The 13,643-nt window shown below is 51.6% G+C and overlaps 1 long non-coding RNA gene across 1 annotated transcript in view; it reads left to right on the top strand.

Moving 5' to 3' along the window:
* Positions 1–13,643, top strand: part of LOC138569635 (uncharacterized) — a 74,247-nt gene that overhangs the window by 29,265 nt on the left and 31,339 nt on the right. Inside the window, exon 2 of the long non-coding RNA XR_011303283.1 lies at positions 13,545–13,606. This is a non-coding gene — a long non-coding RNA (uncharacterized lncRNA). The remainder of the gene's footprint in view (positions 1–13,544; positions 13,607–13,643) is intronic.

Genomic DNA, 13,643 nt, shown 5'->3' with positions numbered 1-13,643 from the left:
GCTCTCCTCCTTTCCCCATGCTCCTCCTCCTGTGCAGGCCCAGTAGACCATGGACACGGACCCGCAAGTCATTCAGCCGCTTTCGGCAATCCTCCCCATCCCTGGACACTCGGCCCACTGCTCACATCTTCTGGCTCACTTGTCGCCAGATCTGTGCTCACTGCTGTGCACTTGTCTTGCGCTGCTGGGGGCCATGCAGCTCTTCCTGATGGCCCATGACCTCCCCAACAAGTATGGCAAGCTCATGGTCTGTGAACTTGGGTTTTCTGACCCTGTCTAAGGCTGACATGCCCTTGGTTCATTCCTTCAGAGGAGTGGATGGCTTACAGGGGCTGCGATTTTCGGCGAATTCTGATTTCCAAGATGGCTGCTGCTTTATTTCCCGTTCAGGTGGTGACACGTTTCCTGTGGCGCTAATAGCGCCATGGCTCGGCAGCAGCGCAACATGCGCTGGATTTACAGGTTCATAGCCACTTTTTCCACCAGGCACTATTTGCATTAACGCCATGGCCGTCTGCGTGTGCACGCCAATTCGTGATCTGGCGTTGGTTCCGCCAGACAGCGTGGCATTAGCGCAAATAGCGCTCGACGGGAATTACGCCGGGATACCGCCCAACTCATGATACTGTCTTTATTTTCTCAATAGAGAGGGATCATACAGGAAAACAAAATTCTCCAGCAATCTCAGCTCCCAGAACCTGTGTCACATGTTTTTATTCAAGAGTGATTGCACAAAAAACAGGTCTACCCAAACAAATCTATGAGGTATCCCCATCGGTTAGTTTGTACTAATCACCTATAGAGGTCCCCTATATTAATCTATTGGGTCGCCAAGTCAGGTGGCTCTGCCTGAGACTTCCCCCAAAAGGTGCCCACTACATTGTTGCAGGGTCACAGGAAGACCATTGGCCCGTGCAACATTTTATATCACCTTACAAATGGAGCTTCTGGATTGCCTACAGCGGGTCCTCCCAGGCCTGGGACCCTTTTCTGTTCTCAGAGCTCAGTATACCTTTTCAAGGTAATGGGAATGGCTATGGAGTGCTGTGTGTTCCATATTGTTGCTACTGGTCTGATCACCTTGCCTGAGACAGTGCCTGCAGGTTGAAGTTTTGGTGGGCAACACATGTATGATGTGATGATATGATATGATAGGGCATTTATAACGCACCTATGCACAAGTGTTTCAAGGCGTGATGAGGCAAGGGAGGGGAAACAGAGGGAAAACAGAGACAACGATCCTACTAGGCCTGGTGACATTGAGATTGCGCATCATTTCACTCTGCTTCACTGGGAACAGCTTATATTATCACCATGAGTCAATGGGCGTTGTCTTGCTCTGCTGGGTCACGTGTCAAGAGACTGCAAAACCAAGCTCTTTTGACTTTAATTATGAGAATGTTATTCTGAATTCCTGCAGGTGGCTTGCTGCCTCAGGAACCAGGAATTTTCCAACCGCCCCTGTCCTTGGCTGTGAACACAAGGAGGGCACTTCGTGCTACAGGATCCATGTCTCCCCGTCCATGGATCTGAGGCCTGTGTTTCCAGCCCCATTCACTTTAGTCACTTTACAGGTTCCCAATATATTTCTATAGCTTCCTAAGGTTAGTTGCAATAAAGCATATGCAAGCTCGGCCCACGTATACTTTGCTGTCTTGCATTTCTGCTTTGACGAAAGAAAGAATAGGTTCTTGGAATTATATAAGTGTATCTGGCCTCTAGCTCTGGGAGTCATGAGCATCTTTTTCATGTCTACAAGTAATAGAATAATAGAAACTAGTGTATGTCTGCGTAACTTCATGCATGAGTGCAGATTTCCTTCATGATTAACGCTGCTATGGTGTGATGTCTAAAGTGACGTCATTACTGCTGCCAGTCAACCTGGTCCATTGATGAGACCCCTGTCTCCTCAAACCCATCAACTGGATTCGGTTTAAATGGTTGTCTGAGCGGATATATCTTGTCATATCGTTGGTGCATTGGTGCACCTGGTGTCTGGCCGAACAACGGTTACACCTTTCATTCTTCATTCTGTGGATTGAATTTCGCATAGGAGACATGAGGTCCATTCCAGACACCCTCTCTTCAGTTTGGTGTTGGTTGTATGCTCTGGATGTTTACACAGATGCATGTTGTGGTCATTGCTAGTGGAGAGCTTATGTTGATCTGCGTAGTTGTTGAGGAGTGTTGTGGTTGGGTGCGGTGGTCTAGCACCAATGGTAATTTTGTCATACTTGTGCAGTTGTGTAACATAAGTGGTACTGTTGGCACAGTGGTGCAGTTTTGTAGCACTTGTGGAGATGTTTGTAGTGTTTGTGCACTTGAGTAGCACCTGTAGTAGAGGAGGAGGCCGTGCACCAGTTATGAGTAGTTGTAGCGTTTATAATACCTAGCCAGTGGTCTAGCGAACTACTGGTTAGGTTGAGGTTGTCTCTGGGTGAAGTTTGAAGTTGTGCACCAGGGACAAGTAGGCGTTATTTTGAGAGCTAATGTCAGTAGACACTAGAGCACTTTTGTGCAGGAAGTTGTGGTGTAGTTTCTGTCAGGGAGCGGACATTGTGCACTTTTGTGCAGGACGTTTTTTGAGTGTAGCCGTTATTGCACTGGTGTGCAAGTAGCATGTAGTTCTAGTTGTGTTCTTCTAGTTGTTGGTTAGTGTCTCAGGGTAGGCACTAATGCACTGTTGTGCAGGTAGATTATGATTGGCGTTTGGAAGCAGATATACATCTTTTTACCATTTTGGAGAGTAACCTGGGCATGGGATTTACTACCCTGTGTCTGGGTGAGTAGTTTATTTCACGGATACATGGGCTAGTCAACCATGTAAGTGGTTCTTGGTGTCCTGTCTCTTTGCAGTCACGTTTGTTTTAATGTGTTCGTTGTCTTGTTAGTGGCTGTAGAAATCAGGACAGTAGCCGATGTGGAGTTTTGTAGACCTTTATTACACACTGGTTAAATGTAATGTCTTAACCACGGTAGTTGAACTCCAGGATTGACCCCACAGTTACTTCACTGTGAGTAAAAGGCACCAGGAGTTCCTCTTCTCTGGTAGTGTCTCCTATTTTCCCGGACCCGGATAGGCCCACCAGTTGCTCTCACTCTCCTCTCCTTCTCCCTGCAAAAAGCAACCAAAATGCCATTAGGCCAGTCCCTTTTATACCTGGTGCTTGGAGGGAAAAAGGGCCAATCAGGGACAACTGCCCTCCCCCCCTTTCCGATTGGTGGGGACTCTAGGCACCCACCCTCTATAAATAGAGCTGCCTCCTCCTCTCCTCCTCCTCCCTTACTCTGGCTGCCTGGTTCCGGCTCCCCCTCCCCTTTGTCAGCCACGCCCTCTCCTTTGGCCCCGCCCCCTCCCCATGGCGTCTCCCCTGAGGCATGCCTCCCGGAGGCCCGTACTGTTCGAGGCCCCAGGTTGCTGTTAGGGGTCTGCCCTGCTTGAGGTAAGGAGGGGGCTCTATTCTGTTCCCCTTGTTGTGCTCCTGTCCAGCTGTCTGGCGCACCTCCGACGCCGAGCGGTCGGCACACGCCGGGCTCTCCAATTCCCGAGCCTCGCCGCCGCTCGCCGCCGTAGGCCGCCGAGTCCTGTCGGGGTCGCGGGTCTCCCAGCCGCAGCGCCAGTGTACCAGGTCCTCGTGGACACGCGCGGCGCTGCGGCTGCGGGGACCCGCGGCGCCGCGGCCGCCACGCCGGCACTGTCGCGGGCCGCCCACAAGGCTCTCCCTTCAACAGGGACGCCTCCCCGGCGGCCGCCCCCAGCTTCGCACACGCCCGCGGCATAGCGGGCTCCCTCAGCCGTGCGTCCCGCTCCTCCCCGTCCACCCTCACCTCCTCACATACCCCCACCACGGATCCAGGCCGGTCGGGCCGGATCGAACACCTGGATAAGTAATCCGCCACCAGCTGGAAGCTGGCAGGTCTATGCAAGGTAACGTAGTTGAAGGGCTGGAGGGACAGGAACCATCGCAGAACTCGTTGGTTGGAGTCCTTGTGTCTCGCCAACCACTGCAGTGGTGCATGGTCTGTATACAACGTAAACTTCCTCCCCAGTAGGTAGTATCGCAAAGAGTCCACCGCCCATTTAATGGCGAGACATTCCTTTTCAATAGTGGAATACGCTAACTCATGTGGAAGGAGCTTCCGACTCACAAAACAGATCGGTCTTAGGAACCCGTCTACCTCCTGCGTCAGGACCGCCCCCAACCCCATGCCAGAGGCATACGTCTGCAGGAAGAAGTGCTTCCGGAAGTCCGGGCATACCAACACCGGGTGGGACGATATACTGCGCTTCAACCCTTCTACGGCCAGTATGGCTGCGCGATTGGTTGACAGGTCCGGGGAACCCCCGATTTTCAATGCCTCGGTCAGTGGCGCAGCCAGGGAAGAAAAACCAGGAATAAAGCGCCTATAGTACCCTATAAACCCCAAGAAGGCCCTGATTTGTTTTCTGTTAGTTGGTACTGGGATCCCCTGAATAGCCTCGATTTTGGACACCTGTGGCCGAATCACGCCGCCACCACTATATGTCCGAGGTACTTGGTTTCCTGGGTCCCTAGCACCGATTTCACTGGGTTGATGTGGAGTCCGGCCCGGGTCAGGGTGCCGACCACCTCGCGTAGATGGGTCAGGTGGTCATTACATGATGCGCTGTATATCACGATGTCGTCCAGGTAGGCTGCAGCGTACTGGTCGTGGGGCTGTAGGAGGGCGTCCATCAGCCTCTGAAAGGTGGCCGGAGCCCCATGCAACCCGAATGGTAGTACTTTATACTGAAAGAGCCCCTGGGGTGTAGCAAATGCGGTTTTTTCTTTGTCAGCTTCCCGTAGGGGGATCTGCCAGTATCCCTTGGTGAGGTCCAAGGTACTGAGGTACCGGGCAGCACCCAGCCTTTCCAGTAGTTCATCCATCCTGGCCATGGGATAGGCTTCGTAGTGGGATATCATGTTGAGCTGCCTAAAGTCCATACAAAATCGTACAGCCCCGTCTGGCTTGGGTACGAGTACGATCGGAGAACACCACGCACTGGTTGATGGTTCAATAATATCCAACCTAATCATTTCTTCGATCTCCTTCTTAATGATCGACCTTCGGGCCTCTGGGATCCTGTAGGGTCTCAGCCGGACTGTCTGTCCGTTTAGGGTTTCGATACGATGCTCCATCAAGCCGGTCCTTCCAGGTAAATGGGAAAAGGTGTTGCTATGTGGTTTGAGGGTCTCCAGGATCTCGTTCTTCATGTGTTCAGTGAGCGTTTCACCCCATTGTACCGCATCCAATTGGCCGGTTGCGTGGATCAACCCAGTATCCTGGGTGGCTAGAATATCGACCGGGGCAGGCTCAGTCCATTTCTTCAGCAGGTTTATGTGGTAGACCTTATGTGATGGGCTCCGGTCAGGTTGGTGTATCCGGTAATTCACAAGCCCCACCACGTCCTTCACTACATAAGGACCTCTCCACCGAGCCAACATTTTGTTCGTACTGGTGGGTAGTAACACCAGTACCTTATCCCCGGTTTCTAGTTTTCTTATGCGACAGCCCTTGTTGTATGTCTTCTCCTGACGGTCTTGGGCTATATTTAGATGGGATTCTGCTAGTCCCCTCAAAGTAGACAGATGGTTCTTAAGGTCCTCAGCGTACTCGGTGAGAGACGTTTCCTTAGTGTTTTCCCAGTCCTCCTTAACCAGATCTAGGATTGTTCTGGGCTGTCTTCCAAACAGCAGCTCGAATGGGGAGAATCCTGTCGAGGACTGGGGGGTGTCCCTTAATACCATCAGGATTAGGGGTATGACTCTGTCCCAGTCCTTCCCCTCCGGACCTGTTACCCTCTTCATCATTTTCTTTATCGTTTGGTTGTACCTCTCCACCAACCCATCCGTTTGGGGGGTGGTAGACGGAGGTACGCAGCCGTCTGATTTGTAGTCTTTCACAGACTTGTCGCATAACCGCCGACATGAAGTTTGTACCCTGATCGGTGAGGATTTCGGTGGGTAGGCCTACCCGTGCGAAGTAGGGGATGAGTTGGTCACATATTTGGTTAGCCGATGTCCCCTTTAGGGGAAAGGCCTCGGGGTACCGGGTGGCATAATCCACAATGACTAGCAGGTATCGATATCCACGACTGACTGGCTCGAGCGGGCCTACCAGGTCTATACCTATCCTTTGAAAGGGTATGGTGATCAAGGGCATCCGCTGAAGAGGCGCCTTGGCTGGCTTTTCCCCACTCGTCAACTGACAGATTTTGCATTCCTTACAGAATTTCGCCACCTCCCCATAGACCCCTGGCCAGTAGAAACGTTTTAGAATGTTTTGCTGTGTCTTTAGGGAGGCCATGTGGCCGCCACACGGGTGCTTATGTGCCAACTGGAGGACGATGCCCCTGTGTGTTTTGGGGAGGAGTAGTTGTTCCCTCCGTGCTCCTCCCTCCTCTTGGTAGACCCGATAGAGCAGGCCCTGTCTAGATGTAAAACCAGCTCCCTTGGTCAGGTCGGGGTCCCCATTTGTGATGGCTCTTTCGCGGGCCAATGTTAAGGTAGGGTCCGTCAAGGTTTCTCCCCGGATGGAATCCTCATGGTCCTCCGGGTTCCAGGCTATCCGTTGGGTGGCATACATGGAGGCGCATTGAGCAAGGCGAGCTTCCCTTCTTTTTCTGGCGGGTTTCTCTCGTCTCTGGGTGTTCGGGGGGATGGGCTCCCTGGCAAAGGGTGCTTCTTCCCACCATCCCTGGTCTAGGGCTTTGATGGTCTGGTGGAAGTGGGGCAGATCGGTCCCAATCACCACTGGGGCGGGTAAGGAGGGGAGGACGGCAGCTCTCATCTCTGTAATGTTAGGGCCCACCTCTACTGTTATGGATTTCATGGGGTAGGTTCTCACATCCCCGTGTATACATCGAATTGGGATACTAACATTGGTGAGATAAGGAGAATCACTTACGGTTGGTAGCACCGCTGTTTGCCTGCTTCCACTGTCGAGTAGGGCCCTGGCTTGGTTCCCGTCTACCCGGACGTCCATCTCGTATAGACCTTGGCATCGTGGTCCTTGCTCGGTCCGCATAAATCCGATCTCCATCGGCTCGGTGCCTCTCTTCCGGGGACAGAACCGGGCTATATGGCCCCACTCACCACAGTCATAACATTGCGGTTGTCGGTACCCTGTGGACAACGGGGTGGACCGTGGGTCGGGTCCGCTCCTCTTCTCCTCGGATCCAGAAGGGCGTCCTTCCATGGCTCTCCATTTGGGAGGCCCTACTCGCAGGCACTTGGTTGTGAGGGGTTCCAATGGTGGTATCGGGTTGCGAATGGGAGATCCGACTCCAAAAGGTTTACCCGTTCCCCCTGCCTTTTGGTAGGCTGACGCGATGTCGACAGCCTCAGATAAGGTGGGCCTGTGATGTTGTCGGACCCATCTTTGCATCGGAGGCGGTAGGGCCTCAATGAATTGCTCGAGGGTGACCTTTTCTAAGACTTCTGGGAGGCCTGTTCCCGGTACTTGTAACCATTTCTCGGTGAGGTCCTTAACCCGGTAGAAGAGTTGTCGTGGGTTCTCCCCTGGTCTGAGTTTAGTGTCGTGCAGCCTCATTCTGTAGGCCTCTTCATCAAGTCCCAACCGGTCCAATACAGCCTTTTTGATTTCAGCGTAAGGCGTGGTTCCGTTTGGGTTAACGGCCTGGTAGGCACCTTGCATGATGCCAGACAAAAGGGGAGCAACATACTGGCCCCAGCGGTCCACCGGCCACTGAGCGTTTCGGGCGATCCTCTCGTATGTGGTAAAAAAGAAAGCCGGGTCTTCGCCTTCCTTGAACTTCTGCAACACTGCGGAAGGGACCATGGGTTGGTTCCGGGTGCCGGTGACAGCATCCGTCAGGTGTTTTATCGTCTCTTGATGTTGGTCCTGAGAGGTGGACTGCAGGTCCCCCTGTAATTGTATTGCCTGCTGAAAGGCTTGGCGATCAGCGGCCGCCTGCTGGGCCTGAAGTTGGAAGAGCTGCTGTAACTGTTGATGTCCCCTCGGACAATGTCTGTATTATTTTCTCCATTGCGTTCTCTTAATCCTGCCGACTACGCCAGTTGTAGAAATCAGGACAGTAGCCGATGTGGAGTTTTGTAGACCTTTATTACACACTGGTTAAATGTAATGTCTTAACCACGGTAGTTGAACTCCAGGATTGACCCCACAGTTACTTCACTGTGAGTAAAAGGCACCAGGAGTTCCTCTTCTCTGGTAGTGTCTCCTATTTTCCCGGACCCGGATAGGCCCACCAGTTGCTCTCACTCTCCTCTCCTTCTCCCTGCAAAAAGCAACCAAAATGCCATTAGGCCAGTCCCTTTTATACCTGGTGCTTGGAGGGAAAAAGGGCCAATCAGGGACAACTGCCCTCCCCCCCTTTCCGATTGGTGGGGACTCTAGGCACCCACCCTCTATAAATAGAGCTGCCTCCTCCTCTCCTCCTCCTCCCTTACTCTGGCTGCCTGGTTCCGGCTCCCCCTCCCCTTTGTCAGCCACGCCCTCTCCTTTGGCCCCGCCCCCTCCCCATGGCGTCTCCCCTGAGGCATGCCTCCCGGAGGCCCGTACTGTTCGAGGCCCTAGGTTGCTGTTAGGGGTCTGCCCTGCTTGAGGTAAGGAGGGGGCTCTATTCTGTTCCCCTTGTTGTGCTCTTGTCCAGCTGTCTGGCGCACCTCTGACGCCGAGCGGTCGGCACACGCCGGGCTCTCCAATTCCCGAGCCTCGCCGCCGCTCGCCGCCGAGTCCTGTCGGGGTCGCGGGTCTCCCAGCCGCAGCGCCAGTGTACCAGGTCCTCGTGGACACACGCGGCGCTGCGGCTGCGGGGACCCGCGGCGCCGCGGCCGCCACGCCGGCACTGTCGCGGGCCGCCCACAAGGCTCTCCCTTCAACAGGGACGCCTCCCCGGCGGCCGCCCCCAGCGTCGCACACGCCCGCGGCATAGCGGGCTCCTTCAGCCGTGCGTCCCGCTCCTCCCCGTCCACCCTCACCTCCTCACAGTGGCTTTTCTTCTTTCCTTCTTTTATGTCTTCTTAGGGAGAAGTGGGTGTGGTTGTATTGGTCTTTTGGTTTGGATGTGTTTGATTTGTGTGTGTTGGTTGTGTTGTTTTCTCAGGATCTATTTTTGTGTTAGGGACAGGGGAGTATTGTTTGTTGCTCCGGTTTATGGAGCGAGGTTTTTCATAGATGTAGCAGATCTGAGGCTAGTGTGTGGCCGGTTTTGGCCGGAGGAGGTTTAGTTTTTCTGTGAGGGTTGCGTGTGTGTGGGTACGTTTACTACTTCTGTGTAGTCAGGTTGTTGTTCGGTTCGGAGTAAGTTGTGCTCAGGTGTGGCAGGTCTGAGGCCCTGTGTCAAGCAGATCAGAACACTTGAGTCTACCTGTGCGAGGAGTCAGTTGAACGGGTGTCGCCACTTTGAATCATCGCCATCCGGGTAAAAAGGCGATGTCTGAAAACGCACCCTGCCCCCGCCAATTGAGGATAAACACTCAGAGGCAGACAACAAGAGAGGTCTTCCCACACCACGACTTGTTCAATCCAGAATAGCTTTGATCTTCCTGGGATCCATCTGAATGCCATCAGCATCAATAACATAACCAAGAAATGTGATCCTTTCTCAGTGGAACTCACATTTTTCTTCTTTGGCGAACAGGTGGTTTCCTAACAATCGCTGAAGCACATCGGGTTCTGGAGAAAACAAGGATATCGTCCAAATAAACCCAAGTAGTGACATCCAACAGGTCAATAAACAGCGAGTCCATGAACCTTTGGAAAACAGCCGGGGTGTTGCATAAGCCAAATGGCATGACGCAGTATTCGAAATGGCCAAGGGGTGACTTGAAAGCTGTTTTCCATTCATCTCCTGGTATGATTCGCACAAGGTGATAAGTCCCCCGAAGGTCGGTCTTGGTAAAAATGCAGGCATTGTGCAAGAATTCTAGTATGTCTTTTATTAAGGGCAGTGGGTACCTGTCCTTAATAGTGATGTCATTTCACAGACGATAATCAACACAGGATCGAAGAGTCCCTTCCTTTTTAGGCACCAAGAATAACGGGGCCCCAGCTGGAGACCGAGAAGGCTGGATATAGCCTTTTTCAAGTCATTTGGTGAGATAGCGCTTCAATTCTTCTTGCTCTTGTGCTTTAAGAGAGTACAATGGAGCACGTGGAATTGGTTGATTGGACGCAATCAAAAGAGCGAGATGGTGGTAATGGGATGTCTCCTTGGGGAGTGAAAACACCTTGTTGAATTTGGCATTTCCACAGGTCTTTTTTTGCACATAAAAAACGGACTGGACCGGGGTTGAGCTGATGAGATTCATATGGACTGGAGGCAGGTGAGTAGTCTTAACAACATTTCCTGGTACAATAATTGAAACAGAAAAACAGGGTCTGTGTAGCCCAGTACATGTGGGGATTGTGGCGAACCAGCCATGATAACCCTAACACCACTGGGTAGGAAGGTGTTTGGATCAAATCAAAGGCTAATGTTTCTTTGTGTTGATTTATTGCAAGTCGGATAGGTTCTGTCTCTTGAGTTATGGGACCAAAAGCCAATGGGGTTCTTTCGATCCCTTTCACAATTGCTGGACATAGTTTCTGCACTGAAGATACCTGGTGGTGGACACAGAATCTGGCATCCATGTAGTTGCCTGAGGCTCCCGAGTCGATCAAGGATGTTGTAGTAGTTGAGCATTTACCTGACTCCCATGATATGGACACTTGTAGGGTGAACAATACGTGAGGTGGCATGGCATGTACTGCAGCGGGGGGAAGGCCTGGTTGGGGAATTGGGATTGTTGCTTGCTCCCCTACTGACAACAAGCCCATTAGTTTCCCCCTTGCTTAGCTGGCCAGATCGGGCAACTGCTTAAGAAAGGACTCCTGTCTCTGCAATAGAGGCACAGGTTATTGGTCCTTTGGTGACTCTTTTCGGGCTCAGAGAGGCCACATACCGCTCCCAGCTGCATTGGTTCTGAACCGACCTCTCCAATGTAGGGAGGATTCCTGGCGGTTGGAGTCATTGGTGAAACCATCTTGTACTCCCCTTATCACAGTTCAGAACGGCGTTTAGTTAAACAATGGTCAATCTTGATCACCAGATCTATCAATGACTGTATAGTCGCAGGTTCTGGGGTATGGACTTGTTCATCCTTATATTTTTCACCCAAACCTTGATGAAAAAGTGTCTTCTGTGTTTCCTCCGGCCATCGAGACTCGTTGGCCAATTGACGGAAACGGCTCACATAAAGAATAACATTTTGTGTCCCTTCTTTTATATCCAGTAAATGATTTTGGGCTATGGATGTGGTATTTGGTGATTGAAAAGCCTCTAGAAATGCCTTTTCGAAATCGGGAAAGGAATCCAGAATGGGACTTCTTGCAGAAACATAAGGGGTGGCCCATGCCAACGCGTTTCCAGTGAGATGACTAAGAACGTAACCGATCTTCACTCTGTCATCAGCAAAGTGTACAGGTCGAAACAGAAACTGCACCCGGCAATGGTTGCAGAATTCTCTGAGCATCCGTTGGTCGTCATCGTATTTCACGGATGAAGTGGAGGCTGTGGTACTTTCTGCAAGTGGTGCTGCTGCAGTCCATGAAACAGCATCTTTCAGTACCTGATTTTCCTGCTTAAAAGCCGTCAGTTCCTGCCAGAGAGCTATCACCTCGTCTCTTAATTCCTGTTGGGCCTCCATACCTGCATAATGGGAAGGCAGGCGTCTCAATCTGTCAAGCAGATCAGAACGCTGGTGTGTTTCTGTGCGAGGAGTCCATTGAACCGGGGTTGCCACGTTGAATCACTGTCATCTGGGAAAAATGGCGGTGCCTGAAAACCCCCCCTTCCCCTGCCAACTGAGGATAAACACTCAGAGACAGACAACAGAAGAGGTCTTCCCACACCACAAGTCAGTGCCCCTGGATTAACATGGTGCAGGAACAGTGCGAGGCACTGGGCAGGGGTATCAGAATGGTAACTGAAGCTGGTTGCAGGACAAGAGGAGCCATGGAGAGCCAGGGAGAGCAAAGACGGGCACAAGAAGGGAACTAGGCAAGGCAAGGCAAGGCAGAGAGAAAGAGAGAGCAAGCACAGGCCAAGGCAAGAACCACCAAGAACAGGTGTATGGAGACAAGAAGTGAACAAAGGGAGCAGGGACAACAAGAGAGTTGAGACACACTGGGGCTCAGTCTCACTTCATATTTATGCCCTGCGCGGAAATGAGGCTGTTGATCCTGGTTGCCCAGCAGCAGAGTTCCATAGCGCACACTGAGCTGGCATACGTCTACAAGGTGACCGGTGGTGTGGAGAAAAGATGGCTGCCCCCTATTGCCGGAGGGATCCCGGCACCAGGCGCCCGAGAGCACTGCAGCGACCCCGGGAATGTCCGCAAGGAAGCTGGGGCAGACACTACAGCTGCCGGCCCCGGTGCACTGGCCCGAGGACCAGTGCGCGACAGGTAGGTCCCCCGCCAGAGTGGAGAACGCCAACGTGCCTATAGTCACCAGCCTCCCGGTCTCTGATGTCGGAACCGGGAGGCACATACTGGTGTGACACCCCTGGGGTGGCAGCCCAGGAGGATTAATTGTTCCTTTTTCTGTAAGTAACCTGTGTTGTATGACTGGTTGTTGTATTTGGTCCTGAGTGGTTGTATTGTGTGTTAGGGTTGTTTTTCTGTTACTTTAGGATGGTAGGTGTGTGGTGTCTGGCATGTTTACCTGGCATGGTTGTGTGCTGTAATGAAGGCATGGTGTCAAACAGTAAGACAGACACAAGTGGCCACAGTTGAAGGGTGTTTATTGAACTTCAATTGGGTTTGAAAAATGCCTATCTAATCCTAGATCTAAAGATGGGAGAAAGCTACGACCATCAAATAATAATAATGCAGTCATAGTGGTATCTTGTCAAAATAAAATGGCCTATACTAATAAACCTATTGCCAATCCTTACTTCTAAATACAAATAGTGTGGGAAGGAATATTATGCAAAAGAAAAGTGTTCAAGAAATGATATATCAGGGTATTCAAGCCGTTAGCTTCCCTTGCCCACGTTTTCAGCACGGGACAAGCCGGCACACTCAAGCTTAGTACAGTCTCTGGCTTCTTTAGCACGAGGATGCAGTTCAAAACTTAAACGGCATGGCCTTCTGTGCCAAAGTCTCTTTGACATTCAAAGTCTCTTTTTCAGAGGGCCTGATGCAATACGACAAACAACAAAGTTCCTTTCTCCTTAGGGTTTCACAAGTACAAATTCTCGGGTGATTTTCTGTTCACCCAAGGGCCCTCTCTGCCGGGCTCAAACCCACTTCAACACAAAACCTTCTCGGGTGAATATCGCTTCACCCCTGATCCCACTCTGCTGGGCTCAAACCCGCTTTAACACAAAGCTTTCAATTTATCTCCCTCTGCTGGGCTCAGACCAACTTTATCAACTTTGCCCTAAATGTTATTTACTGTATCAACATCGAAGATGTTCGATTGTGCGTGGGGGTTTGCTTATCCAGTCGCAGGACCACTTTGATTCACAATTCTCTACAACTTTCACTTTTCAGCTGGATACCTTACAGAGACCTTCGATTGAGCACCCACATGGTGCCAGACTACTCTGTCAAAGGTATTGTATCTTTGTTTCAAAGTTCAATCACTCTTCA

The sequence above is a fragment of the Ambystoma mexicanum genome, chromosome 2q (genome assembly GCF_040938575.1).
Source record: "Ambystoma mexicanum isolate Mex_15411 chromosome 2q, UKY_AmexF1_1, whole genome shotgun sequence".
Classification (NCBI taxonomy): Eukaryota; Metazoa; Chordata; class Amphibia; order Caudata; family Ambystomatidae; genus Ambystoma; species Ambystoma mexicanum.
Note: the sequence above shows the minus strand (reverse complement) of the source record. Positions and strands in the feature narration are given on the sequence as shown.